At 50.7% G+C, this 15579-nt stretch overlaps 1 long non-coding RNA gene across 1 annotated transcript; it reads left to right on the top strand.

Moving 5' to 3' along the window:
- Positions 1-939: 939 nt before the first annotated feature.
- On the top strand, positions 940-14399 carry LOC144339278 (uncharacterized). The gene is made up of 3 exons (XR_013414123.1): positions 940-1042; positions 1221-1338; positions 14314-14399. It is a non-coding gene; the product is annotated as an uncharacterized LOC144339278 (long non-coding RNA).
- The last annotated feature ends 1180 nt before the right edge of the window (positions 14400-15579 follow it).

Here is a 15579-nt window from a genome sequence, read left to right as displayed (position 1 = left end):
CTCTTTGAACTGCTGTGAGTATTCCGAAGTGCGGCCTAGAGGGGGTGTATGCACTTCCCCATTGATGGTTATTCAGGCATTTTCAATTCTTTGCCATTGCAGACTGGGTTGCAGGGGACTCTTGTTTACAGAACTTCTCTCCTTCCCTTTCCCTTTATCCTTTCTTCCCCAGGCCCCACCAGTTTTCGCTGTGTTCTTTTTACAAAACAAGATCCCTTGGAGATACATTTTTTTTTTTTTTTTTGAGATGGAATTTTGCTCTTGTTGCCCAGGCTGGAGTGCCATGGCGTGATCTCAGCTCACTGCAACCTCTGCCTCCCAGATTCAAGAATCTCCCAGATTCTGCCTCCCAGATTCACTGCAACTTCTGCTTCAGCCTCCCGAGTAGCTGGGATTACAGGCGTGCACCACCACGCCCAGCTAATTTTTTGTATTTTTTTTTTTTTTAGTAGAGACAGGGTTTCACCATGTTGGCCAGGCTGGTCTCGAACTCCTGACTTTAGGTAATCCATCTACCTCGGCCTCCCAGAGTGCTGGGATTACAGGCATGCGACACCGTGCCTGGCCGATACACCTCTTTTAATACAATCTCAGCTGCTAATGGGGACCGAGATGGGTGACGTCCCTTCATGAGATTGCATACTCCATCTCACAGAGAGGCAGTCATGCTTGCAACCAGGTCTGCCTGGACACGACTGCCCCATTTCTCTGGCAGGTTTGGGGTCTGCTTTCCTCGCAGTAGACTCCTTCCATCTCAGACACAATGGGGAAGCCTGCAGTCTTCAGAACACACAACTGAGCTCTTCCTCTTCAGAGAACAGAAGAGAAATAAATGCCTCTCATTCTTTTGGGGTGAGCCTGCCGGTCATCATGATTTCTAGGTCAGACTCAGTTCCCAGGGGGCCACATGCACAAGTCCCTTTTCTTCAGCAATCGGGAGAAGGTCAGTGCTTTGAGGGAGGGAGTGTGGTATAGCCCACAGCCCTGTTTACAGAACCACACTCTGTATCCAGGCACATGGGAATGTGATGCCGGAGCCCAGGTGAGCAGAGAGAGGAAGAGGGCGCAGGCTGAGGGGAGGTGGGGGAGGGGCTGTTTATCATTGGCACAGTAGATGCCTGCTTTTCACTTTCAAAAGCACTAGGATCGGGAGGGCGTGGGGTGGGGGCTGGCACAGGAGACGGGAGAGAGCCAGGCATGAACTTGGCTTCTGCTTGCAGCTGCGGCTCTGACAGGTTTAGGGCTGTCTGATGAAGTGTGCATCCCTTATTTGCATGTATTTGGAAGAGGAGGAAGAAGAAGAAGAAAAGAGGAGGAGGCAGAGGAGAGCCTGGGATGGTAAGAATCCTGACATCTAACGACGTTTTTTGGTGCCATGGGCCATTTTAGCATGCTGGTATATAGCCCTTTCTGAAAATAATTCATTTAGATGCATAAAATACAATATACTGGATGACAAAGGAACATGGTTATCAAAATACTTTAAAAATCAAAATTGTGACACATACAAATATATACGATTCCATCAATGAGTTAAGCAAGATCTAACATTGGATCTAGTCACTACTGTGATTTCAAAGTCGTGATGAATGTAAACAATATTGAAAAGATTGCTGTAACAACTGCAAGGTGATAGGAAAACATTAGTGATTGCTGCTGGCTGCAGAGTCATAGGTATGGCTAACACCATTGTGGCTTGCTATCTTTATTCCTACTGTAAGGAAATGGATGAGAATAAAGCTGTAATGTTTTCCCCATGCAAGTTCACAGACCTCCTGAGTTCTCTTTGCACCATGGCAGGCCAGGAACTCCTGGGCTGGGCTGTTAGAGGAAGGGGCTATGGTGGAAGCTGAAGAGGTCTATTCCACAGGGGTCTGCATGAGGCTCTGGGCCCGGGGGACTCTACCCAGCCCCACAGGTGTGAAAGAGAGGAGCCCTTTCTTGTCTCCAGGTATGCTTGGCTACAGCATCAATCCAACATCTTGAGAGACAGCTGGGGACAACACCTTGACCCCAGGCATGAGCAGGGACTGCAAATGTGGATGCTGGAGAGAGAGAGCGTGGTGGCTGCACAGGAAACTGGTGTTGCCAGGCTGGTTGGTGAGCACCTAGGAGATGTCTCTTGGGGCTTCCCAGACATATTTGGGTGAAATTTTCAGGTCAATCTAGGACCTACACTCTAGTGAAATGTGAATTATGACTGTTATGAGGGCTTCTGTTACAAGGGGAGGAAATATAATAGTAACACTTGGTGTTTGTATAATATTTTATAGTGTAAAAATGACTCATGTGTCTCAAGATACATCAATGGTTATCCCCAAATTCACAGATGAGGAGGTTGAGGGCCTAGAGAGGGACAGGGATTTGTTCAAGGTCACATGGTTAATGAATGATGGGGCCAACTCAAGTCTTGGACTCAGTCGAGCATAAAAAAGTGGAAGAGATGAGCCTGAGAAAAGAAACTAAGGAAGGACCACTGGATACCTTGAGCATGAGACTGAGGTGTGAGGACCTTGTTCTGGTGCCAATGGGAAGCTAAGTAGGTTTTTTGAGCAGGGGATTGACTTGGAAGCTTTGGGAAAATTAATCTGGTGATGGTGTGTGGTGTGGGTTGGATGGGAAGAGTGACTGGGGACTCAGAGGCATCCAGGATGTGGCTACTATTTATTATCCAGAGAGAAACAATGACATTGTGACAAAAAACTTTGAGGACAAACTCCATACAAGGAATCCCTGACTGTCCACCTGGAAGGGTCACATGGACATCTGGTGGCATCTACTTCCAGGGCCACCCCATACACCATGAGCGCATGTCACTCCCCACACAGGTGTCTGACCCTGGGGTGAGGGGAGTATGGGCTGAAATCCAGTCTGTGCTCCACTGGCCAAGCCAAAGTGTGGGGCTACGTCCACCCAGAGGGGTGCTGTTCTAATTTACATGAAGGTTCACTATATGCAAGTGCAGCCCTGTACACTGCCCTTTCTTTCAGCAACAGCACCCCAAATTTCCTCAGGAGTGCCACCCCTTCACCCAGTCCAGGTCATGTAGTTTAGGTGGGGCTGGACTCACCTCCAGTTCTAGTGATGGGCACATGACCCAAGCCTGGCCAATCAGGAGCACATCCTCTCTTCCACTACAGTGATTGGTTCAGGGAGAAGCACATGACCCAAGCTGGTCCAATCAGAATTGATCCTGGAACTGTTGATGCTGACAGCCATGTTTCCCCCCATAAAAGAGTGTTTAATGAGTCCTAATGATATCATTTGAGTCCCTGGATCCAGCCATGCCTGATGTCTCCCTGGCACTTTTATGTGACCTGGTCCTTCTGACCTAGGTAATGTTTAGCTTACAGCAGTTGGCATTGGGATTTTGTTGCTTGCAACCTATCAGAAGGGTCACCTAGGTCACAGGAAACCAATCAACAGCCCATAGGCCAAATTCTGCCTACCACCTGTTTGTAGTAAGGTTTTACTGGAACACGGCCATGCCCATTTGCTCACGTACTGTCTATGGTTGTAGAGCAGAATTAAGTAGTTGTGTCAGAGACCATAAGGCCCCCAAAGCCTAAATATTTACTGTATGGCATCTTACCAAAAAAACTCATTGATCCCTGACCTAGATTAATGTCTTTCTTTATTAAGGTGGAAATTGGGGCCCAGAGAAAGGCTTCCCTAAAGTTGGGGCAGAGCCAGGACTAGAAACCTGGTTTTCTGGCTCCCAGCCTAGAGCCCTTTGTGCAGTCTCTTTTTATCTCTCAGATGCTACCCCTAAATGTCCATGGGTCCCCTAGGGGTGTTTGATTCACGTGGCAATTGGATCCCTCTGCTAGTCTGAGGCAAAATTCTTTTCTGCAGCCTCCCTGTGATACACCCAGGAGGTGCAGGAGTGGGGAAATTGAAATCCATAAATAACCAAGCCTCACATTCCAGCCGGCCCGGCCTGCCTCCCTGAGGGACCTGCAAACTGGAGCTGGAGCTGACACAGAGGACAACTGTCCCATTTGGGACCCCATCCAAACCCCGCAGATGCTCTCCTGGCCATGGAGCCTGGGACCAGAGGAAGGCTGTGTTGTAAAATGCTTTTTCCATCCTCTGAGACTCCTTCATCTTAAGGGGGCCAAGAGGTGTTTGGGAACCTACCTTAGGGGTCAGGGCTGGGAAAGGTCAGCAAGGGCAATCAGAGAAGGCTCCCTGGAGGAGGTGGCCTGGAGTATTCAAAGATGGAATAAAAACGTTCTTGAAACCCTTTGCTCCCTTGCTGAAACCCTGTCTTCCCCCAGCTGCCCAAAATCCAGCCACATGAGTGTGCCCTGAATATGCCAAGCCCATTCCTCCATCTGCCAGCCATGTCCTTCTCTCAGAGCTTTGCACGGATGGGATGGCTCCCTTCATCGTTCGGGTGTGCACGCTTGTCACTGCCAGCCTTCCCTGACAACCTTTCTGACAGCTGCTGCCCAGCCTGAGTCACTCTCCATCCTGCCTTCCATTTTCGTTTACTTGTATCGCTGGCCTCTAAAATAGTAAGTTCCTGGTCTGGGGCGGGGGAGATCAAGGATCTTTGTTAAGTGATGAGCTGGGGATGCAGTAGTTAACAGGGAACTTAGAATTCAGCAGTGGAGATACAGTTGCCTTGTGGAGTGAGGGGTGCTATTCCACCGTTGGGTGGGGTAGGGAACTATGGGGTCCCTGTTGTAGGAAGACTTTGCTGAGTTGGTCAGGAGTTCAACAGGGAAAGTGGGAAGGAGAAGGAAAGGGCTCCTGGTAGGGGACCAGGGAGTAAGGAGTGCAGCGGGTGTGAGGTGTGAGGAAGGAAGAGAGGAGGGAGCATGGGGTGCCAGAGTTGGAGAGGTGTACAGGTCTCATAGGGCATGTGTGAGGCTGAGTCTCATCCCAAGGGGGATGGGGCACCAGGGCAGGCGGTGGTTGAGATGTGACCTGACAAAATCACTCACAGCTCAGAAGGCTGGTTTCAAGGATGTGTTAGAGGCTGGAGTCAGGGCCAAAGGGAGGTCTATCTGAGGGAGGGTCTCTCCCTGGGTGAGGAGTGAGTGTTGCCAGAGAAGACACAATGACCTGGACTGCCTGCTCTCCCTCCCTCAGCATCCACATCTAGGGCTCCTGTCCTGCCACAGCCCCTCCAGGCCGTTGGTCTGGCTAGCTTCCTGGAGGAGGTTACCTGAGCAGCCTGGACCCATTGAAAAAGGCTGAACAGGGAGGCCTTGATACAAGCCCCCGTTTAGCTGTAAGTGGGCTGTGTGAGGTTGGGCACCTCTCTGAGTCTCAGTTTCTTCATCTGTCAAATGGGAACAACAGAAGTCCCTGTCTGCTGGGTTTCTCGACAGGTCAATGAGACGTGTCAAGTGCTGGCACAAGGACCAGCACCCAAGGAGTGGCGATTCTCTCAGTGATTATTAGGGGCTGACTTTTTCCCACTAGAGGCCCGTTTAAGGAAGATGGGACAGACTAGGAGGAGAGAAAAGTTGCTGGAGATTCGGGGGAGTCTGAGGCATTAAGAGATGTATCTTCTGGGGAGGCTTAGGGCTGACCTGTCTCCTATGGGGCTCGTAACCCTCAGGGCAGCACTTAGAAGGACAGTCCTGAAACTGGGAGGGGGACCCCATCTTCAGAGTTGGTAGCTAAGAACAGAAGCTGTGCATTTTCATCCTGCCACCATTCCTTTGCAGCCAGAGTGTGCAGGCCAGGTGGAGACAGCCACCTTGTGGAAGGTGACAGATGGCCACAAATGAGGGGTGAATGAACCTGCTAAATCATCAGCTGGGAAATTGAGCATCTCACCTCCCATCTGCGAGAGCCTCTTCCTTGTGGAAGGGAGCGTATGCTCGGGTGTGAATGTGGGGGGCGTTCAGTGTGTATACAGACGGGTTCAGACAGTGCTGCGATGAGGGTGAGGATACACACATGCACTCCCTTCCCACATTCTTCCCATCACACGTGCTCTGGCACCTGCCCATTGGGCCACAGGCTTTTGCACACAGTGATCATGCATTTTTGTGTGAAACACAAAGCCTCTATGTGTTCGCACTCAGAAGCAAGACATCCCAAAGGGCAGATTTGCACGCTGGCTCTTTTTCACTTGGACCCACGTGCAAGGGAGAAGTCAAGGAAGCCATGTGCTTTTCCTCATGGAATCACAGGGGTATAGGCTGTGTCCTTGTTCACAGGTATTTCCTGGCCTTCCCCAAGAGAGGATTCCACTTCCCATCCTGTTGTAGTCAGGCTCGGCTGTGTGTCCACTCTGGCCGTAGAATAGGGTGGAAAAGCGAGGTGTCGCTTCTGGGCAGGAGCCTTGAAAACCAGCTCATGGCTCCTTCATGCTCTTTTCCCTCTGCCACAGTGACCCGCAATATTCCAGCCAGATGCTGCCCATTTCCTCTAGGTCCTGGGATGCAGCTGAAAGAGCAGAGCCATAGGTGACCTGCAAATTAACTGGTAGATGCTGAGAAGTAAATCTGTGCCACTGTGAGCTGTGGAGACTGGGGCTGTTTGTCACTGCAGCATCACCAGTCGTAGCCGACTGAAACTACACCCCCCAACTCCTGCTGGGTTCACACGCACCACCCACAGACTCACATTGGTCTCACATCCTTTACACACATCCACACGCTCATGTACACTCACACTGGGCATGTGCACACACACACATGCTTCCCCTGGGCTCACACACACACTCCTGCTGGACTCACACAGGCTCACACTAAGTACACACAACCACATTCCCCTGAGCTCACACACACCCTCACACTCTCACACACACACTGGGCACACACACACACTCCCCTGGGCTCACGCACTTTCCCTAGCACGCTCCAGGTGAGTGTGACATGCGCAGTGCCTCCAGCCTCTGATCGGGACCAGGGAGGGGTGGGAACAGCATGAGGTGGGAAGCAGATGTTGACTCCCTGGTGGAAATGCAGTTGAATCATTTCATCAGAAGGGGCTTTTATGTTGTCAAAGGACACAGACCTCAACCTTGGCTGAGTGGGCAGTTTTCTGAGAACAAGGAGGCTTTCCTGGGGAGTCAGGAGTTGGAAAACTTGGCTTTGCGCCTCCCGTGGCTGTATGACCCGTGACTGTCCTTGGTCTGCCCCTCTCTGGAGACAAGAATGACTTTGAATCCAGGAAGGGAGGCTGGTCAAATGCGAATAACAATGAACAGCCCAAATGCAACCTTTGCTCCTCCTGGAGGGCACTCACTGCATGCCCAGTGTTCAGTTTGTGAATCTGGTTCATGGAATCCCTCAGCAGCCCTCCATGAAGGTGTTTGGGTTAAAGTACCCTCAACAGATATTGGTGGGTGGCTCCCAGGCTGCAAAACTCGTGCTGGATGTGGATGTGGTGATACCATCCTGATCCCCTCCATAGACACACCTGACTAGACCCTATGACAGGAGTGGGCAGGCATGATCTTGGGATGGAGGGATGTAGGCATCCCGCCACGTCCTGGGGGAGTTTGGGAAGACTCATCTCTGGCAGGGCTTCTATAGCTGAGCTTCCAGGCACTGGTGAGGGATGGGCTTTGATGCCAGGAAGACCTGGATCCAAGTCCCAACTCCTTTACTTTCTGGCTGTGGGACCTTGGGGGAAAGGACTTCACTTGACTGGACCTCAGTTTCCTCATCTGTAAAATGGATGTAATCATTGCTATAATCATGGTAGGGCCTTTGTGAGGATGAAATGAGAAGATACTCAGAGCAGGCTCAGGCAGGGTCAGTCTGTGCCTCTTTACTTGATGCTTCTTCTTCCAGGAAGCATTCGTTGATTTCTTCTTCTTCCAAACTCACAGAGCACTTTGTATCTGATTAAAGCACCTTTGTATCTGATGGTCACATTCTGGCATAAGTTATAGTCCACTCATGCATAAATTTGTTCAGCATTTTGTTAAGCACCTTCTCTGTACCAGGTTCTAGGCTGGGGGCTGGGGTGTGGAATTGAACAAGGTGAGATTGAAACCCTCCCAGAAATGACCTCCCATTGACATGTACTCAACCTGAGGGCTGTGGCTACACTGTGTTCACCTTCCTGTCCTTCCTTCAGCCTGCACAGTGTCAAGAGGAACAGAATAGGAAGGGCTCAGGCCTCATTTGAGCCCAGGCTTGGTTACATTCTTGTTAAGTGGCCTTGAGAAAGCCCCTGCTCCTCCCTGAGCCTCAGTTTCTCCATCTGCAAAATGGCAGAGATTGGAACAGATCCTCTCCAAATGCCACTGGGCTCTGTCACTCAAGAGCTACCAAGAATGAGTCTGCCCTCACTGGCGGCCTAGAGCCCACCCACTATGCTCACCTCCCCCCCGGCTCTGAGGGTGCCCTGCCAAGGGCAGTGAGGGAAAGGTTCATGCTGGAGCTCTCAGGAGGCCGCCCTTTATTCAGAGTGGCTTTAATTAGCATCTGCGGGCTGATCAGAGTCTGAGTATTAATGAGCCATTGAGTCACAGCCAGTTTTCCAGTGTGCTGTGTTTTTGATGAATTAATCACTTCTGACAGCTCCAAACGCCAACTCTGTGCTCACCCCAAGCCAGGCTGGGGTGCCATTGGTTGTGCCATCCGGGGCCTAGGCTGGCCAAACTGCCGACGGCACCCCCTACTCCATCAGGATGTCTAGCAGCCCACAACCTGGTCCCTTGGCCTCCTCCATCTGGATCCAGCCTCTCTCTCCATCTCACCCATCACTTTTCCTTGCTCCCCAATCCACTCCCATAGCACTGTCAAGTCACCCGGCCTCCTCGCTGGAATGGCAGCCTCTCTCCTTACTCCTGCCCTCCAATGGAAGGAAATAATCTCTCCGGTCTTTTGAGTAACAATGTGAGGAAAATCATATGCTATCAGCAGCAGACGTCCCCCAAAGGAGAGACCTGTTTTATTTGGATGAATGCCTGTCTACTTTTTTGTGGAGACTAGGGGTAAGATCTCCAGTGGGAATGCTGGACTAATTACCACTTGAGGGATGCACATCGAGGGTGGAGTGGAATTGCTCCAACAGTAGAGGGGATTTTTAGAGACTGCATAGGAAGAAAAAAGAAGAGACGTGGGCACACTCTGCCTCCTTCCCCCGTGGCCTCCTGGAAGTTCCAGGGATGCACCATGTCCTTTCAGACCCCTGGGCCTTTGCCCAAGCTCTTCCCTGCACCTGGAATGCCCAGGCCTGTCTTCTTGGTTTGAGAAAACTCCTAATTATGCTTCAAAAACCCAGCTCTAATGTCTACTCTACCTTCTACAGTGAACTCTTTCTGAGTTTCCACTCAACTCTGAAAAGATTGCCTGTGAGGCACTTATAATCTTGTTCCGGATCTGTTGGTGTACACATCCGCCTCCCCTGGTAGCCTGGCTGAGAGCTCCTGAGGACAGGTACCTTGTCTTATGCACCATTGTGGCTCCAGAGTCAGGCACATAGCATGTCATGGAGCGGTGTGCAGGGAATGGTGGGAAATAAATGGAATTAGTCAAATCCCTGTGGAAGATTGAAGGGATGTCTTCTGGGAATAGTTGAAAACATTCACCCTGGATTCAGTTGTGTGTGCCTCCTGGCCTAGAAGCCCCATGTGGGCAGGGCTGAGGTCTGAGTCCTCTTGGGTTCCATAGCATGGCCCAGCTCACGGGTGGTGGGTGAGTGGAGAAACCAGGGCACATGGAACTGTATGAGGCTAGATGGCTGAACCAGAGGGGAGCTCAGGGGGCTGAAAACAGGAAGAGCCCTGGCTCCTTCACCTGGTGTCTTTCCCTCACCAGGCTCCATCACTCCCCCAGGCGCAGAGCCTGGGATGCAGCTCTCTCAGGGTGTCCAGTCTTGACTCTGCCAAGAAATGGAGCACAGAACATGTTCCCCATCAGACGGTTGCATGTAGGCAGAATCAGCATTAGAACACACAGCCCCAGCTCCATCACTTCTCCACTCTGTGTCTTTGGGCAGATGACTTAACCTTTTTGAGCGTCATTTTCCACGTCTGCAAAATAGGCCTATTGATGGGAATTACTTCATAGGGCTGTTGTATGAATTAAATGAACTAATGAATAGACTAGAAAGTATTCAGTAATGTGTCCTGCCCACAGTTGATGTTCATACAAGGGCCATTTCTTTTCTTCTTTTCCCTTCCCTTCCTTCATTTTTCTCTCCTTCCACCTCCTATCTTCCTTCCTCTCTAACTTCCCAATTTACAACACAAAGGCAGAGAGAGAGAGAGACAGAGAGAGAGAGAGAGGAGGAGGAGGAGAGAGAAAAAAATGCTTGATTCAAAATGCTCTGATGGGGGGTAGGTTTCAGCATCTGTCAGCCACATTTTTGACCAGTACCCCTAAGGTGTCTTCATAGGCAGCTGTGAGTCTCTCCCACTCCAGAGCAGGGGAGCCTTCATCTCTGTGTTATTATTTCAGAAACTGTGTGCTGTTTTTGAGTAAGAGTGTCATGGCCTGGGCTCTGCAGCCCAGGGGCTGGAGGACGATGAGAAGGACTCCCCAGGATGGCCCAAGGCCTCTTGAAAGCAGCACTCTGAGGGACAACTGTTGTCACAAGGCTTCTGATCATCTTCTGCACAGGGCTTGCTTTCATGTCTGTGATCACAGCTGCTCCCTGGGGCTGTGCTGGCAGGGTGGGAACACAGGGGTGGAGGGGCAGCTGCAGACACAGCCAAGACCAGCATCTCCCGCCAGGCCCAGCTGCTGTCTCCTGGGCTTGAATTCCACTCTTTGCAGTGTGGGCTTCACCAGCTTCCCTTTAAACTCTTGCCCCTTGTCTCCCCATTAAAGTAAGTGGCTCAGACTCATCTGTGAGAAGGTACAAGGACACTCATTGATTCTTTCATTCACTTGCTCATTCATTCATTCACTATTACTTTATTTTCCTCTCAACCTGGTAGTCAGAGTGACTCTGTTCAACGCAAGTCAGACCACGTTGCTCCTCTGCTCCAAAGCCACCTCACTCAGAGTAGAAATCAGAGTCCCTGCAGTGACCTGTATGACCCAGCTCCCATCCCCTGAGATGACCAGCTCCTAGTCTCAGCCACACAGTCCTGTTCTGGACACCCTGGGGGCAGACTTTTTTTTTTTTTTTTTTTTGAGACAGATTCTTGCTCTGTTGCCCAGGATGGAGTGCGGTGGCATGATCTCAGCTCACTGCAACCTCCATCTCCTGGGTTCAAGCAATTCTTGTGTCTCAGCCTCCTTAGTAGCTCCTTAGGATCACAGGTGTGCACTACCACACCCGGCTAATTTTGCTCTTTTTAGTAGAGATGCAATTTCACCATGTTGGGCAGGCTGGTCTCAAGCAATCTGCCAGCCTTGGCCTCCCAAAATGCTAGGATTACAGGCGTAGGCCACCATGCCCAGCCCTGGGAAGACTCTTGCTTCAGCATTTCGTACTTGCTGTTCCCTCTACCTAGGACTCGGTGACCTCAGATAGCCACATGGATCCCTTCTCCTCTCACCTCCTTCGAGTCTTGGCTTCAATGCTGTCATCTCTGGGAACTCTTTTTTTTTTTTTTTTTTAGACGGACTCTCGCTCTGTCCCACTGGCTGGAGTGCAGTGGCGCGATCTCGGCTCACTGCAAGCTCCGCCTCCGGGGTTTACGCCATTCTCCTGCCTCAGCCTCCTGAGTAGCTGGAACTACAGGCGCCCGCCACCGCCCCCGGCTAATTTTTTGTATTTTTAGTAGAGACGGGGTTTCACCGTGGTCTCGATCTGACCTTGTGATCCGCCCACCTCGGCCTCCCAAAGTGCTGGGATTACAGGCGTGAGCCACCACGCCCGGCCTGGGAAGTCTTTTTTGAATTCTCTATTCTATTGAATTCTCTCTCTCTCCTCATCCCAGTATTCCCTGTCCCCTGCCCCTTCTCCACAGCATTTATTGCGTTTTAAGACCCCACACATTTTGTTTATCAATTTTGTTTATTGTTTGTCTTCTTCCCCTAGAATTGAAGCTATATTAGGGCAGGAATTTTTATTTATTTTATTTGCCTATTAGTGATGAGACCTTGGGAAAGTTAAGTCACCTCTATGCCTCCGTTTCCTCATCTGTAAAATGCAGGCAGCAGTTCTCACAATCTCACAGCTCTGTTGCCGGGGCTATGAAGGGCAGACCCCCAGGCACAGCCTAAGCACACACGCATCATGGGAGGCTCCAACCTGCTGATGGGTGATTAATTGATTAATGGTGCGTATCAGATGATGGTGGTGTGGGTAGCTCCCCCTGCAATGCCCTTCAGCCCTCCACGCAAGGGGTTTCTCTTGGCTGTGCAGGGGAGGCTGGACATGCGGGAGCTTCTCAGCCCTGGTGGCAGCCCTTGACCAGTGAGGGAGAGGGACAGAAGTGGGAGGATGAGTACCCAGCTTGCTGCCCTTCTGTGGGATGGCCCCAAGGTGTGGTCTGCGCAGGAGGGATTAAGACCCCATTGCTGCCGGTTGTGACCTGTTCTGAAATAGACTATTTGCTTCCTCTCCTTCTCCTCCTCCCTGCCCCACTAGTGCTTCCTCCTAAATTTAACTGCTCGCTTGTCTCAAGGTCTGTTTCTGGGGGAATCCAAACTCGAAGACAGGTTGACTCTTGGGGGAGCACTTCATGGGGAACACGCACCATCCCTTTCCCACCAGCTCAGCCAAGCTTCTCCAGTCAACAGCTCTCTCTGTGGTTTTCTTAAAAATGTCCTTGCAGTTGTCCTACAAAATTCTACCTGGACCACATGGGAGAGGAGGAATTAATGAAAATAGTGGAGCATTTTCTTCCTTCCAACTAGAACTGTCATAGGCCTGGCGAGTGTTTATTTGGCTGAATCAAAAGACTACTAAGAGGAAAGTGTCTTGTGTGTGGGGATCGCAGGGTGATTCTTCTGTAGATTCCTCAGGCCATATATGGTGCGGGGAGGGACTTTGAAATACATTGGGCCTGAGATACAGGAAGAGCTCCACTGGCTCCTGAACTAGCTTATGGACTCAAGTGTTCATTCGTTCATTTGTTCATCATACTTTTATGAGCCTCCACCCCGTCTGCCAGGGTCCAAGGTTGCATCGGGGAGCAGGACAGACATGGCCCTAGGACAACACGGCCACCCCAAGGGCTGTGGTAGCTCCAAGCCTCAGGAGTCTAGAAGTCTATTGGACTGGGGCCCTGGGGAAGGGAACTGAGCCCATCCTCCTAGGGTCCTTAGCACTCCTCTGGGCCGTGGCATCATCAATCACTGTTTACACCCTTGGTTGGTGGTGTTGGTACCATCTTGGCCACATCATGGAGGTCCTTTTAAACCTCCTGGTCTTGCAAAGTTCCGTAATTACCTACTTGAAAGGGCAATAGAACTGTGATGTGATTTGCTCATCCAAGTAGGGAGAGAAACCAAGTCCTGGTTTCTGCCTTGTTATGTAGAGCCTGTGTTCCCAGAAGAGAATCAAGGGTGCAGAGAACCAAGCCTGAGAGAGAAATTTCCAACGAAAGTCAGAGAGTGGCCCAGAGCCAATGGGATGGAAACCAGAGGTCTTTAGGGACAATTTAGGTTCCAAGCTTCTCTCCCTAGATACAGGTCTTTGGTTGTTTGCACTCCACCAAACCACCTGTTTGTCATAGAGTGGGGCGCATGTGTGTGCATGTGTGCATGCACATGTGTGTATTGGGAGGGGTGTGGCAGTGTAGGATAATGGTTCAGAACTTTGGGCCTTTGGAGCTAGGTAACCTGTAGTAACAGTGAACCTCTGCCCAGTACTGACCATGTACCAGGGACTGTGCTGAGTGTGCTACATGTGGGATTTTATTTAATCTTCCCATCAACTCCACAAGAGAGTGCATTAGCCAGGGTCCTAGTGGGAAATAGAAGATGCATACACAGGGGGAAATTGAGAAGCATTTAACGAGAGGATGATGAGGTGTCTGAGGTCAGCAACCATGGATTTAGATGGACCAAGGGAAGGAGATGTTTGGAGCATTGCAAGAGTGGTCATAGCTCTAGGAGAGGGCTGCCTGACACAGCTGTGGCTTCCACACAGGTGTCCATGCAAGGATGGAGCCGTTGCTTCCATGCAGGGGCAGAGATGTGGCCCAGTTTCTGTGACCCAGCAGGGAAGGAGCAGGGGGAAGACATTCCCCTGGGGAGTGAGCAGCCTTTGGATCCAAGCACCCACTCCTCCTGCTCTCCTGTCCCCTGCCAGGGCCGCCCATCAGCTGAACCCAGCTATACATATCAGAAGACAAAGGATCCTGTCGGTGTAGCCCTTATAAGCCTGCTTCATGCACCATACGGTGGGTGGAGAAGAGTGGAGAGCAGGTCGAAAAGGGGAAACAGCATCTCCGGGAGATGGAGGTGTATTCTTCTTCTCTTGCAGGACTGGTTATGTGATTTGAGGGGCTCAGTGCGCAATGAAAATACTGGCCGCCTTGTTTAAAAATTGCTAAGAATTTCAAGACAGTGATTGAAGAGCATAGTGTGCATAAACTAAGTCACATACTCACGGAGCCTGCCTTGTTTCCGTGTTACAGATGAAGAAACTGAGGAATAGAGAGGTAAGGCACTTCTCAAAGACTGTTATGAGTCCTGGCTCTGCCCCTTTCTAGCTGTGGAGCCTCAGACAAATCACTTTACTAATATGCAGGAGGGCCTCAAGACATCTAAGTACTATGGAGTCCTAAGGAGGGGAGCGGGCCGGGCGCGGTGGCTCAAGCCTGTAATCCCAGCACTTTGGGAGGCCGAGACGGGCGGATCACGAGGTCAGGAGATCGAGACCATCCTGGCTAATATGGTGAAACCCCGTCTCTACTAAAAATACAAAAAACTAGCTGGGCGAGGTGGTGGGCGCCTGTAGTCCCAGCTACTCGGGAGGCTGAGGCAGGAGAATGGCGTAAACCCGGGAGGCAGAGCTTGCAGTGAGCCGAGATCCGGCCACTGCACTCCAGCCTGGGCGACAAAGCGAGACTCCGTCTCAAAAAAAAAAAAAAAAAAAAAAAAAAAAAGAAGGAGGGGAGCAACCAGGGCCAGGCCCACGCCTTTGGAAACTGTCCAAGGTTCTGATACCACATTGCTCCCAGGGCCCTACACATCTCATGGATGCAGAAGTTGGCGGGAACTTTTGACATAATCTGCTCCCATTCCCAGTCTCTTTCTGGGCTCATATGAACATCAGAGCAATGAGTCCTGCAGTGGTATTATCTGGAGCTTGAGAAGTGATGTGCTGAGCTGGAAAGAACACAGGAATGAGAATCAGCAAGTAGGGATTTACCAAGAATGGTGTTGACATCATCTCATTTCATCCCAACCAGACATCAGAATGACCATCATAGCCACATCACCACACCACCAGCAGCTTTATTGAACACTTACTGTGTGCCAGGCATAACCACTGCACAATTACTCCATCATGAAAGTGTTGATGCCATCCCCACTTACAGACAAGGAAACTTGGGTTGAGAGAGAGGAAGTCACAGCTGAAGATGCTGGTGTTAGGGCCCATAGAGGCAACCTTCAACTAATGATGAATGAGGATTGGATGGGAAAATGCCCCCAGCATCCTCACTTGTATGTTGGAGATAACTCTGAGACATGTTCTACACTTTCTCCCAGCGTTCCCCTGTGGGATTAGCCTCTTGGTGCCCAC

The sequence above is a fragment of the Macaca mulatta genome, chromosome 2 (genome assembly GCF_049350105.2).
Source record: "Macaca mulatta isolate MMU2019108-1 chromosome 2, T2T-MMU8v2.0, whole genome shotgun sequence".
NCBI lineage: Eukaryota > Metazoa > Chordata > Mammalia > Primates > Cercopithecidae > Macaca > Macaca mulatta.
This window is presented reverse-complemented; position numbering and strand designations above follow the sequence as displayed.